The sequence below is a fragment of the Hemitrygon akajei genome, chromosome 3 (assembly GCF_048418815.1).
Source record: "Hemitrygon akajei chromosome 3, sHemAka1.3, whole genome shotgun sequence".
Taxonomy (NCBI): Eukaryota; Metazoa; Chordata; class Chondrichthyes; order Myliobatiformes; family Dasyatidae; genus Hemitrygon; species Hemitrygon akajei.
Window position 1 is genome coordinate 117,931,417 of NC_133126.1, and position 14,571 is coordinate 117,945,987.

General features: G+C 43.1%; 1 protein-coding gene across 2 annotated transcripts in view; it reads right to left on the reverse strand.

The window, feature by feature from the left end:
- The window catches only part of LOC140725330 (glypican-5-like), a 627,634-nt gene that overhangs the window by 383,450 nt on the left and 229,613 nt on the right, over nt 1–14,571 (reverse strand). The gene's annotated exons all lie outside the window — the stretch shown is intronic.

Sequence of the window (14,571 nt, forward strand, 5' to 3'; positions counted from 1 at the left end):
CAATTTCCTAGATATATAGTTGTCATGGATCTATGTCAGCATTTTCTGCAGCGGAGAGGGTCAATGGGGAAGGGCTTCATCATGAATAACTGTCAATTCACTTTGTCAAGAGCCCAGACTGGACTGATGATGGAAGAGACTCTGTCCCACCTTACAGAATATCAAAATCCCATCCCAAATTTCCTATTCTTTATAGGTGTATATATTTGGCAATTGGCTTTTATAGTCACATGTATCATGATGCAGTACAAAGCTTTGGTTCTCACGCCTCCCAGGCACATCGTTGAGGTAGTAAAAAGGGAAACAATAACAAAATGCAGAATATAGTGTTAAAGATTCATAAAGTGCAGTGCAGGCCCACTCTAGTGTCTTATACCAATGGGGTAGAAGTTGTCCTTGAGCCTAGTTGTACCACTTCTCAAGCTTTTGTACCTTCTATCCAATGGGAGGCAAAGAAGAGAAATGACTGGGGTTAGAGGGGTTCTTGATTACATTGGCTGCTAATTTGAGACAGATGTGATAAGCCAGAATAAGTGTAGAGGGGACTGGTTTCTATCATAGATTGCGTTGCATTCACAACTCTTCAATTTCTTGCCGACTTGGGCAGATCGAGACTTGCAAGTTGCAATGCCAAGCTGTGATGCATCTGGATAGGATACTGTCTGTGGTGCCTCAGTACGAATTGGTAAGGGTGAATGAGGAAATAGAGTTGCTGGAGTGCTATTGACTGGACAAGTGGTTGGTGATAGTTCCACCAAGGAACAGGAAGCTCTCACCCATCTCCATGGCAGCACAGTTGAGGCAGACAGGGACCCAGGAACAAATGAGTATGGTACTGCCTGATTTTCACACATTCAACAAACCCACAATTTTTCATGAGCAAAATTGCTAAACCTCAGGAAAAAAGAAAAAAAATCCTGAATACATCACACCAACATAAATCTAAGATTTAACCAGAAAATGCACTGAAATGTAGACAATGGCATCAATGAATGTGCTCCTTAGCACCTAGATTTAAAAGGTTGTGTACCACTAGACTGATTTTTTTCTCATGGAAAGAGCTTTCTTTTGTGAACTGCACCTGTGCAGATCTTGCAGAAAGATCCATATAATAAGACAAATACATTTGTGGCTGAGTCAAATCTGCGAGTACGGAGCATTGCTTGGAAGATAATTTTAGAGTGGATGGTCAGAAGATAGATGCCTAGGAGTGGCAAATTGGGAATTCAGGATTAATGGGTGGGACAGAGAGAATCGGTAAGTGAGGGTCCCATGATCATTGGTCAGCAGTTAGTTGATTGAGGAGCTATGATCTTTGGTCAGTGATGTGGAGGAAGGGTTTGGGAGTTTGTAAAGCAATGGGTAATGTAACTGGTTTTGATGGTCTGGTTTGGGTATCTGTTGTTTTTGGATCAGATCAGGTAGACCGAGTTGGTGGGGGATTTGAGCAAGAGTTGGTAGGGGTGGGATTGGTGACTAGGTTATAGGGTCTGGTAAGTGAATTGAAATCAGGTACCTAGAGCCAATCTCCAAATCCAATTTGCACAAATACAGAACAAGTAACATCCTTAAACCATGGCACTTAGTGAAAAATGGCCTAATTTCTCCTGGCAAAAGATTGCATTGGGGACAGTGTTGCTACATGCATGACAATGTGAAAAACAGATGAATGATAGAACACCAATGGTAATGACAAGCACTGAGCTGAATCTCTTGAAACTAATTTCCTTCACAGAAATAATGGCTATTGTGTTTTACTCCAGGAAGCTTCTGCAATTCTCTTAACAATATCAAAAAGAGAGTAACACAGCAGAAATTCTGACCGAGATTGAAGATTCAAAGTACTTTTATTATCAAAGTATGTATGCAGTACACGACCCTGAGATTTGACTTCCCACAGACAGCCAGGAAATAAAGAAAACCATGGAATCCAAAGAAAATTATCAACTTCAAACACAGGGGAAAAAATCAGGCAAAAGGCAAAAAGAGAGAGAGAAACACAGAATATAAAACACAAAATCTAAAGGTTCCAGGCAAATTCAGTTCAGCTCAGTTCTTGTTCAATTCAGCACTGTGTTGTTCGTTATCTGTAGATGGCCCCGGTCAAAATCACCCAAAATAGCAAACAAAAAAAAACAGGAGCGACCAGAAACCAGAAACATATCGTAATGCAAGCTAGAGTCCAATCCACAAACTGCATCGATTAAACCTTGCCCAGGACCCAGGCACCACGCTCAGACAGCATTGGGGAGACAGAAGCCATTCAAACGTAGGGACCTTCCTCCGGGAGCAGTTGAGTGAGAGGGAGAGAGCGAACTAGACCATCTGGAGCAACAAATGATCTGCTGGAGCAACTCAATGAGATTAGCATTATCTGTAGTGGGGAAAACTTTTTGAGTTCAAACCCTGCATTGCGGCATCAAGTCTTCAACCGCCAAGATGCTCGTTAACTTTTTAAGTTCCCCCAGGAGATTGCTTGCTGCTCCAGCATTCAGAATCTGCAGGCTCTTGTATCTCCACCAAATCACCACCGATCAATACTGGCACACCACGGGGATGTGTGCTTAGCCCACTGCTCTACTCTCTTTACACCCAGGACTGTGTGGCTAGGCATAGTTCAAATGCCATCTATAAAATTTGCTGATGATACAACCATTGTTGGCATAATTTCAGATGGTGATGAAAGGCGTACAGGAGAGAGATATGCCAGTTAGCTGAGTGGTGTCGCAGCAACAACCTTGCACTCAGTGCGAGCAAGACCGAAGAGCTGATTGTGGACTTCAGAAGAGCAAGATGAGGGAACATAAACCAATCCTCATAGAGGGATCAGAAGTGGAAAGAGTGAGCAATTTCAAGTTACTGGATATCAATATTTCTGAGGACCTAACGTAGATGCAACATGTTGATGCATCTATGAAGAAGGCAAGACAGTAGCTATACTTCATTAGCGGTTAGAGGAGATTTCATTTGCCAACAAAAACACTCGAAAACCTCCACATGACTGGCTGCATCACCGTCTGGTATGGGAGGTGGCTACTGCACAAGATCGAAGCAAGTTGCAGAAACTGGTAAAATTAGCCAGCTCTATCATGGGTAACAACCTACATAGTATCCAAAACATCTTCAAGGAACAATGTCTTAGGAAGGCGGCATCCATCATTAAAGACACCATCACCCAGGACATGCCCTCTTCTCATTGTTACCGTCGGGAAGGAGGTACACACACACACAAACATATACTTAATGTAACTTAGTTTTTTCTCTATATTTATTTATCATGTATTTCATTTTGTTGCTGCGGTAAAGTTAACAAATTTCACGACATATGCCAGAGATATTAAACTTGATCCTGATTCTAACTCTATTGGGTGACCAAACTGAATCAAATTGTCCTTCACAGAATATTACAAAGTTCAAAGTAAATTTCTTATCAAAATACATATATCTCACCACATACAACCCTGAGATTCATTTTCTTGTGGCATACACAATAAATCCATTATAGAATAATAACCATAATAGTGCCAAAGTGCATGACTATACACTTCACTACATCATATTCCATCTAACACTTGGCCGATTTTCCTAATCTGTCCAAGTCCTTCTGTGGACTCCCTAGACCCTCAACACCACCTGCCCCTCCAACTAGCTTCATATTCATCTGTAAACCTGGCCAGAAAGCCATCAATTCCATCATCCAAATCACTTACATATAACGTGAAAAGAAGCAGTCCCAACACCAAACCCTAGTTACCAGAAGCCAGCCAGAAAATGCCCCCTTTACCGCCACTCTTTGCCTCCTGCCAGTCGGTCAATTTCTATCCATGCTAGTATCTTTCCTGTAATAGCATTGGCTCTCATCTTGTTAAGCAGCCTCATGTGCAGCATCTTGTCAAAAACCTTCTGAAAGTCAAACTAAAGAACATTCACTGGCTCTCCTTCATCTATCCTTCCTGTTATTACCTCAAGGAATTCCAACAGATTCATGAAGTAAGATTCCCCCTTATTTTGGCCTATTTTATCATGTTCCTCCAAGTACCCTGCAACCTCATCCTTAATAATAGACTCCAACATCTTCACAAACACTGAAGATCAAGGTAAATTTATTATCAAAGTAGATGTCACCCTGAGATTCATTCTCTTGTGGGCATACTCAATAAATCCAATAACCATAATAGAATCAGTGAACAGCAACACCAACAGGGTGGACAACCAGTGTGCAAAAAACAAGAAACTGTGAAAATACAAAAAAGAGAGAATAAATAATGATGGTAATATTAACAATAAATAAATAAGCAATAAATATCGAGAACATGAGATGAAGAACCCTTGAAAATGAGTCTATGGTTTGTGGAAAAATTTCAATGATAGGGCAGGTGAAGTTGAGTGAAGTTATCCCCTCTGGTTCAGGAGCCTGATGACTGAGGGGTAATATGTGTTCCTGAGCCCAGTGGTGTGAGTCCTGAGGCACCAATACTTTCTTCCTGATGGCAGCAGTGAGAAGAGATCATGAATCGGGTGCTGAAGATCCCTGAAGATGAATGCTGCTTTCCTGTGACAGCATTTCATGTAGATGTGCTGAATAGAGGGGAGGGCTTTACCATGATGGACTGGGCTATGTCCACTACTTTCTGTAGAATTTTTCATTCAAGGCCATTGGTGTTTCCATTATCAGGCTGTGATGCAGCCAGTCAATATACAGTACTCTCTATCACACATCTAAGGAAGTTTGTCAAAGTGTTAGATGTCATGCCAACTCTTCACAGACAGCTCAGGAAGTAGAGGTGCTGTGATGCTTTCTTCATAATGGCACACAAGCTATGCCCAGGACAGGTCCTCTGAATTGATAAGACTGAGGAATTTAAAGTTGCTGACCCTTGCCCCATCTGATCCTCTGATGAGGACTGGCTCATGGACTTCCAGGTTCCTCCTCCTGAAGTCAATAATCAGCTCCTTGGTTTTGCTGACACTATGGAAGAGGTTGTTGTGGTAGCACCACTCAACCAGATTTTCAATCAGACTAAATAGCCTATAATTTCCCTCCTTTTGGCTCTGTCACTTCTGAAAGAGTGGAGTGACACTGGCAATTTTCCAGTCTTTCGGAACCATTGCAGAATCTAGTGGATCACTACTAATGCCTCCATTGTTTCTTCAGCTACCTCTTTCATAACCCTAGGGTGTAATCCAACTACACGCTGCATCCACAAAGAAACAGCATTATGAAGAACCCCATGCACCCCTCATACAATCTCTTCTCCCTCCTGCTGTCTGGGAAAAGGCTCCGAAGCATTCGGGCTCTCACGACCAGACTATGTAATAGTTTCTTCCCCCAAGCTATCAGACTCCTCAATACCCGAAGCCTGGACTGACACCTTGCCCTACTGTCCTGTTTATTATTTATTGTAATGCCTGCACTGTTTTGTGCACTTTATGCAGTCCTGTCTAGGTCTGTGGTCATGTAGCTTTCTCTGTGTTGTTTTTTTTTACGTAGTTCAGTCCAGTTTTTTGTACTGTCATGTAACACCATGGTCTTGAAAAACATTGTCTCATTTTTACTATGCATTGTACCAGCAGTTATGGTCGAAGTGACAATAAAAGTTGACTTGACTTGAATTGAACAGGTCCAGGTGGTTTATCTACCTTTTGACCTTTCAGTTCCCTAAGTACACTCACTTTTGTCCCTTGACACACTCAAATTTCTGGCATAGTACTGGTGTCTTCCACAATGAAGACTGATGCAAAATATTAATTAAATTTGCCTGTCATATCTTTGTCCCCCAAGACTACATCTCCAGTGTTATTTTCCAATGGTCTGATATCCACTCTCACTTCTCTTTTACTCTTGTTTGCCTTAAAAAAAAAACCTTTTGGTATCTTTCTTGATATTATTGGCTTGCTAACCTTCATATTTCATCTTTTCTCTCATGGCATTTTAGTTGCCCTCTGTAGCTTTTTAAAAGCTTGCCAATCCTCTAACTTCCCACTAATTTTTGCTATATTATACGCTTTTACTTCTGCTTCATCCTCCCCTTAGAACACTACTTCCTCCTTATTAGGTATATCTAACCTTTGCCGTTTGAATTGCTTCCAGGAACTCCAGCCATTGCTGTTCTGCCATCATCCCTGCTAGTGTCCCCTTCCAATCAACTTTGCCCAGCCTCTCTCTCATGCCTCTGTAATTCCCTTTACACCACTGTAATAACGATACATCTGACTTTAGCTTCTCTCTCTCAAACTGCAGGGTGAATTATTACTATGATCAAAGATTCATAAGGATTCCTTTACCTTAAGCTTCCTAATCAAATCTGGTTCAGAACACCCAATCCAGAATTATCTTTTCCCTAGTGGGCTCAACCACAAGTTGCTCTAAAAAGCCATCTCCTAGATATTCTAAAAATTCTCCCTCATGGGATCCAGCACCAATCTGGTTTTCCTAATCTACCTGTTTGTTAAAATCCCCCAGGGTCTTTTTTAACTCTTGTAATTTCTTAACTCTTTCCACAAGGATTCTACATCTTCCAATCCCAAGAATTTGATTTAATTTTTTTAAACCAACAAATGTACCTCACCCCCTCTGTCTAAATGCCTGTCCTTTCAATATGTGTATCCTTAGATGTTAAGCTCCCCAGCTATGATATTCTTTCAGCCACAATTCAGTGATGCCCACAACATCACATCTGCCACTCTCTAACTGCTCTAGATAATCATCTACCTTAATCTATATACTGCGTGCATTCAAATATAACTTATTCAGTCCTGTAGCCATCACCCTTTTCGATTTTGCCCCCATATAACACTTCAACTCATCCTACAGACTGCAATTTTGCCCTATCATCTGCCTGTCCTTCCTCAGACTCATTACACACAACATCTACATTTAACACCATGTAAGCTGAAAGGCATACAATTGTTTTAAATACATTACATCTCACACTTGGCAAGTAGTCAACATGAACATGTAGGCCTCCCGACAGACTGTGTGGCTCCAGAGGAGACAGCAAAACATCTTCAAAGAGCAACATTGTTGAAAAAGAATGGCCAACAGGAGCAATTATCTGTGGCCTTGTGCATATAAGTGAGATTTTAAAATATATATAAAAGCGAGGTAGACTCTTTTTTCACCTAGTATCACTGAAATATCAGGCTTTCCTTTCAAGTAGAAAATGATAATGATAAGAGAAAGACTCTCCTTTGATGCAAGGTACAGGTGCACCTTCCTATCACTACAGATTGCAAAATACTCTTTTGTGAAGCTTTTGCCTCCAAGGAACACCTCCTTCAAGACCGGTGACATCACATACCTAAAACACTCAAAATACAAGACAATTCATTATCTTCAGACTAGAATGTTATTGGCTCGTAAGATTCAGTAGATTCTCTATCAAACCTTGGTAGAAAGCCAAAGAGTTCATTGTGTCCCAGTTCAGTCCGGCTACTGAATCACTTTGTCCAGCAGAGTTCCTGTTCAGTCTTGACACTCAGCCAAAGAGCACAATGGTTCTCAGTTCAATGGTGTTACAGGCTGTCACTGCCCAGTTCAAGGACAGTATTAAGGAGAGGGTGACCTGGTAGCATAGTGATTAGCACAATGCTTTACTACACAGCTGTAAAATCAGGGTTTGACTCCTGCTACTGTCTGCAAGGAGTCTGTATGTTCTCGCCATGACCATGTAGGTTTCCACAGATTGCTCCAGCTTTCTCCAACATTCCAAAGGTGGTTAGGATCAGTGAACTATGTGCATGCTACACTGGCGCTAGAAGTGTAGCAACACTTTCAGATCTGCCCAGCACAATTCTCACTCATTTGATTTGATGCAAAATGATGCATGTCACTGCATGTTTGGATATACATTCACGAACAAAGCTAATAAAGTTCACACTCTCCAGGCGGTTCCTGATCAACCTTGCTACTGAACCAGGCAGTCCAGAAAGGATTCAGCCAAGCTGCCCAGCAGAGTCATACAGCATAGAAACAGGCCCTACGTCCCAACTGCCCATGACACCAAAGGAGTCTGCAGAGATTTGGCATGTCATCAAAAACTTTGGCAAACTTGTATAGATATGTGGTGGAAAGTGTACTTACCGGCTACGTTGTGACCTGGAATGGGAATACCAATGCTTTTGAATGGAAAATTCTACAAAATGTAGTGGACTCAGCCCAGTACATTACGGGTAAAGCCCTCCCAACCACTGGGCACATCGACTTGAAATGGTCCATCAAAGATCCTCACCACCCAGGTCATGCTTTTTTCTCATTGCGGCCATCAGCCAGAAGGTTCAAAAGCCTCAGGACTTGCACCACCAGGTGCAAGAACAGTTACTACCCCTTAACCATCAGGCTCTTGAACAAAAGGGGATAACTACACTCATTCTATTTCTGGTTCCCTCAACCGATGATCTCACTTTAAGGGCTCTTTATCTTGTTATTTCGTGCTCTCATTATTTATTGGTATTTACTTATATTTGCATTTAAAGTTTGTTGTTCATTGATCCTATTTACAGCTACTGTTCTGTAGATTTGCTGAGTATGCCTGCAGGAAAAAGAACCTCAGTGTTGTATACAGTGATATGTCTGTACTCTGATAATAAATTTTACTTTGAGCCTTCTCCCTCTTTATAATTTAGTAGTCACCCTTTGCTGGTTTCTGGTCGTGCCTCACGAGAGCACACCAGGAAAGGTTGGTTCTGCAGGAGCAGAGGGATGCTGCCTCTCATCAGATCTATCTCCTATATTAACAGGATGCATGAGAAGATTACTTTCTTACAGGAACAGAAATATGGTCGCTAAAAACTTGTCCTTCTCTAGGAGCAAATATGTCACATGCCCCTGTTCATACTTCTTCATCGAGTGCAGTCAAACAGACGCACTTGGTTCAGAGTCCATCACAAATGGGTCTGAAGATCAATCTGATGTCAGTGAGGTCTATTGCACCATTGTTTCCTCTGAAAGACTGCCAGATGTACACTTTCAGCACAGTAATGTCTTTGGAACTAGGAGTTGGCAGCCCACCTCTAAGTAAAACTTCTGGGTAACATGGACCAATTTTGCCAAAGAACCTGTTTATATGCTGTATGACTCCATGACTCTGCTGGATAGCATGGCTGAAGAATTTCTATATCAACATCTTCTACTTAGAAATGACTTTGAACACATGGCCACTTTGGGTTGTGATCACACCTGCACATACATGATGTAAGGGTAGGTCCTCACTAAAGATTACTAGTAACACATGTCCAGTGGGCAAAGGTGCCCGAGAGAAGACAGTGCCTTTGGAATACAGCTCAGTTGGATTCATCACATTCTTGGAGTAGATAACAACTCATAGGTACAGGAAAGGAAGACAAAATTCATTTTCTTAATTAAACACAAATTGTAATGCAGATGCTGTGGTCAAATCAAGATGTATAAACAAGCTGGATGAACTCAGCAGGTCGGGCAGCATCCTGACGAAGGGTCTCGGCCCGAAACGTTGACCGCTCATTTCAACGGATGCTGCCTGACCTGCTGAGTTCATCCAGCTTGTTTGTACGTCTTGATTTTCTTATTTGCCTTCTGTTTTGAAACTGTTCTGAACTGCGACAATTTTTCAAAGTTTGTGTCTGTCAGAATTGTACATCCTCTATCATTAATACACCTGTCTATTCTGGCACCAGCTTTCAATCTTGTATGAGTATCATTATAAGGCACTAGAATCACTTCAAGCATGTTTCTGTCCTCGGAACTTTTTGAGCTATAGTTCAATCAACTTCAAAATTTCTTGAAATTTTGTTTCATAATAGTACAGTACCTGGGTGGCCAGGGCCCTTTCTTTGAACATTATTGCATAGAGCTTAAATCAATTAGCACCCATTTTCAAAGTGCAAATCACTTGACACGAACAAGGGTCTGCAATAAACCCAGCAGCTTTGGGGCATGTAGAATCATAGAGTCACAGAACACCTCAGCACACAATCAGGCCATTTGGCCCATCCTGTCCATGCCAAACCATTAATATGCATAGTCCCATTGATCTGTTCCTGGATCATAGTCATCCATACCCTTCCCATCCACACACCTATCCAAATTTCTCTTAAATATTGAAATTGAACTCGAAACAACCTCTTCTGCTGGCACCTCATTCTACTTTCTCATCACCCTCTGAAAGAAGTTGTTCACCCTCATGTTCCCTTTAAACAGTTCACTTTTCACCCTTAACCCATGACCCCTAGTTCTAGTCTCACCCTTCATAATTCACTATACCCCTATCAAATCTCTCCTCATTCTCCTAAAGTCGTAACCTATTCAACCTTACACAAAATTCAGGCCATCAAGTCCCCGCAACACCCTTGTAAACTTTCTCTGCACCTTTTCAGTTTATTGACATCTTTCCTATAGGTAGGTGATTAAAACTACACACAATACTCCATTTTGGGCCTCACCAACATCTTATACAACTTCAACATAACATCCCAACCCTTGTATTCAGTTCTTTGATTTATGAAAGCCAATGTACCAAAAGCTTTTGTTACAACCCTTTCAATCTGTGATGGCACTTTCAACTTTCAAGTTTCTATGGTCCCAGAATACCCTGTTATATCACACTCTCAGTGTCCTACCACTCACTGTGTAAGCCTCGGAGTGTCAGACACCCTGAGCCAATAGGCTGGTCCTGGACTTATTTTAACTTGGCATGATTAACTTATTATTATTTAATTATTTATGGTTTTATATTGCTATATTTCTTCACTATTCTTGGTTGGTGCGGCTGTAACGAAACCTAATTTCTCTCGGGATCAATAAAGTATGTCTGTCTGTCTGTCTGTCTACCCTGGTTTGTCCTCCCAAAGTGCAACACCTCTCACTTGTCCTCATTGAATTCCATCTACCATTTTTCAGCCCACCTTTCCAGCTGGTCCAGATCCCGCTGCAAGCTTTGATAGTCTCCACTACACCCCCAATCTTGGTCATCTGCAAATTTGCGGATCCAGTTTAATACATTATCGTCCAGATCATTGATATAGATGACAAACAGCAACAGACCCAGCACCGATCCCTGTGCCACACCACTAGTCACAGGGTTCCAGTCCAAGAGGCAACCATTTACCACCAGTCTCTGTTTTCTGCCCCAAAGACAATGTCTAATTCAATTTACTACCTCATCAAGCGACTGAAATTTCTTGACCTTTTCAAAGGTCTTACTAATGTCCATGCAGGCAACATCCATTGCCTTGTCATTATCAATATTCCTGGTAATCCAAAATGCTATAAGATTGGTTAGACACAACCTACCACACACAAAGCCATGTTAGTGATCCCTAATCAGTCCCTGTGTATCCAAATACTTACATATACAGTCCCTTAGAATACCTACCAATAATTAACCCACTACTAATGTCAGGCTCACCTCCGATAATTTCCCGGCTTATTCTTAGAGCCATTCTTAAACAGAACAACATTAACTATCCTCTAATCCTCTGGCACATCACACTTGGCTAAGGATGTTTTAAATATCGTTACTAGAGACTCGGCAACTTCTGCACTAGCCTTCCACAGGCTCTGAGGGAACACCTTATCAGGCACTGGGGATTTATCCACCCTAATTTTCCTCAGGACAGCAAGAACCTGCTTCTCTGTAATCTACAAACACGAGGAAATCTGCAGATGCTGGAAATTCAAGCAACACACACAAAATGCTGGTGGAACACAGCAGGCCAGGCAGCATTTATAGGGAGAAGCGCTGTTGACGTTTCAGGCTGAGACCCTTCGTCAGGACTAACTGAAGGGAAAGATACTAAGGGATTTGAAAGTGGTAGGGGGAGGGGGAAATGCAAAATGATGGGAGAAGACCGGAGGGGGTGGGATGAAGCTAAGAGCTGGAAAGGTGATTGGCGAAAGTGATACTGAGCTGGAGAAGGGAAAGGATCATGGGACGGGAGGCCTCGGGAGAAAGAAAGGGGGGGGGGGGGGAGCACCAGAGAGAGATGGAGAACAGGCAAACAACTAAATATGTCAGGGATGGGGTAAGAAGGGGAGGAGGGGAATTAACAGAAGTTAGAGAAGTCAAAGTTCATGCCATCAGGTTGGAGGCTACCCAGCCAGTATATAAGGTGTTGCCCCTCCAACCTGAGTTTGGATTCATTTTGACAGTAGAGGAGGTCATGGATAGACATATCAGAATGGGAATAGGACATGGAATTAAAATGTGCGGCCACTGGGAGATCCTGCTTTTTCTGGCAGACAGAGCGTAGGTGTTCAGCGAAACGGTCTCCCAGTCTGCGTTGGGTCTCACCAATATATAAAAGGCCACACCGGGAGCACCGGACGCAGTATATCACACCAGCCAACTCACAGGTGAAGTGTCGCCTCACCTGGAAGGACTGTCTGGGGCCCTGAATGGTGGTGAGGGAGGAAGTGTAAGGGCAGGTGTAGCACTTATTCTGCTTACAAGGATAAGTGCCAGGAGGGAGATCGGTGGGAAGGGATGGGGGGGACGAGTGGACAAGGGAGTTCCGTAGGGAGCGATCCCTGTGGAAAGCAGAAAGGGGGGGGAGGGAAAGATGTGCTTGGTAGTGGGATCCCGTTGGAAGTGGCGGAAGTTACGGAGAATTATACGTTGGACCTGGAGGCTGGTGGGGTGGTAGGTGAGGTCAAGGGGAACCCTATCCCGAGTGGGGTGGCAGGCGGATGGGGTGAGGGCAGATGTGCGGGAAATGGGAGAGATGCGTTTGAGAGCAGAGTTGATGGTGGAAGAAGGGAAGCCCTTTTGTTTAAAAAAGGAAGACAGCTCCTTCGTCCTGGAATGAAAAGCCTAATCCTGAGAGCAGATGCGGCGGAGACGGAGGAATTGTGAGAAGGGGATAGCATTTTTGCAAGAGACAGGGTGGGAAGAGGGATAGTCCAGGTAGCTGTGAGAGTCTGTAGGCTTATAGTAGATATCAGTAGATAAGCTGTCTCCAGATGGAGACAGAAAGATCAAGAAAGGGGAGGGAGGTGTCGGAAATGGGCCAGGTAAATTTGAGGGCAGGGTGAAAGTTGGAGGCAAAGTTAATGAAGTCGACGAGCTCAGCATGCGTGCAGGAGGCAGCGGCAATGCAGTCATCGATGTAGCGAAGGAAAAGAGGGGAATGGATACCCGTATAGATTTGGAACATGGACTGATCCACAAAGCCAACAAAAAGGCAGGCATAACTGGGACCCATACGGGTGCCCATGGCTACACCCTTGGTTTGGAGGAAGTAGGAGGAGCCAAAGGAGAAATTATTGAGAGTAAGAACTAATTCTGCTAGACGGAGGAGAGTGGTGCTAAAGGGAAATTGGTTAGGTCTGGAATCCAAAAAGAAGCGAAGAGGTGGGAAGAGATTGCACGAACATATCCCCCCCTTGTTCAATCTCTTCTCACCTATGTTCGTGACACTTCTCATGCTTTCAATTTTTTCAATGATTTTAATTTCCCTGGCCCCCACCGCCTTATTTTCACCATGGACGTCCAGTCCCAATATACCTCCATCCCCCACCGAGATGATCTCGAAGCTCTTCGCTTCTTTTTGGATTCCAGACCTAACCAATTCCCCTCTACCACCACTCTCTTCTGTCCAGTGGAATTAGTTCTTACTCTCAATAATTTCTCCTTTGGCTCCTCCCACTTCCTCCAAACCAAGGGTGTAGCCATGGGCACCCGTATGGGTCCCAGTTATGCCTGCCTATTTGTTGGCTTTGTGGAACAGTCCATGTTCCAAGTCTATACGGGTATCCGTCCCCCTCTTTTCCTTCGCTACATCAACGACTGCATTGGCACTGCCTCCTGCATGCATGCTGAGCTCGTCGACTTCATTAACTTTGCCTCCAACTTTCACCCTGCCCTCAAATTTACCTGGCCCATTTCCGACACCTCCCTCCCCTTTCTTGATCTTTCTGTTTCCATCTCTGGAGATGGCTTATGTTGCATCTATACAAAGCAATCAAGTACTGTCTGCACTTCTGGTCAGCATACAATGAGAAGGATGCATTAAAGATTAAAGATTCAAAGATTCAAAAACTTTATTGTCATTCTAACCGTATATCAGCTCTGCAGGGCAGAATGAGACAGCGTTTCCCAGGAGCAGTGCAATCATAACATAACAAACGCAACACTAAATAATAAACATAACAATAAATAGTAAAACACAACAGCCACATGTCAGTTAAAAACAAGTTATAAGTGTTCAGTGCAAGTTAAAAGTGTCCAAAGCAGAGTCAGGTAGAGCAGCTATTTAGCAGTCTGACTGCCTGTGGGAGGAAGCTGTTTAGTAGCCTTGTGGTTTTAGTTTTGATGCTCCTGTAAAGTTTGCCTGATGGCAGAAGAACAAACAGTTTATGGAGAGGGTGTGAGGGGTCTTTAATGATGTACCGTGGCTTCTGGAGGCATCGACTCTGAAAGAGGTCTTGGACAGAAGGTAGGGAGAACCCAATAACCTTCTCTGCTCCCCTAACCACCCTCTGCAAGGCTTTTTTGTCGGCAGCACGCAGCTGGAGTACTAGGTTGTGATGCAAAAGGTCAGCACACTCTCAACCACGCCTCTGTAGAATGTAGTTAAGATGTTAGTGGGGAGTGA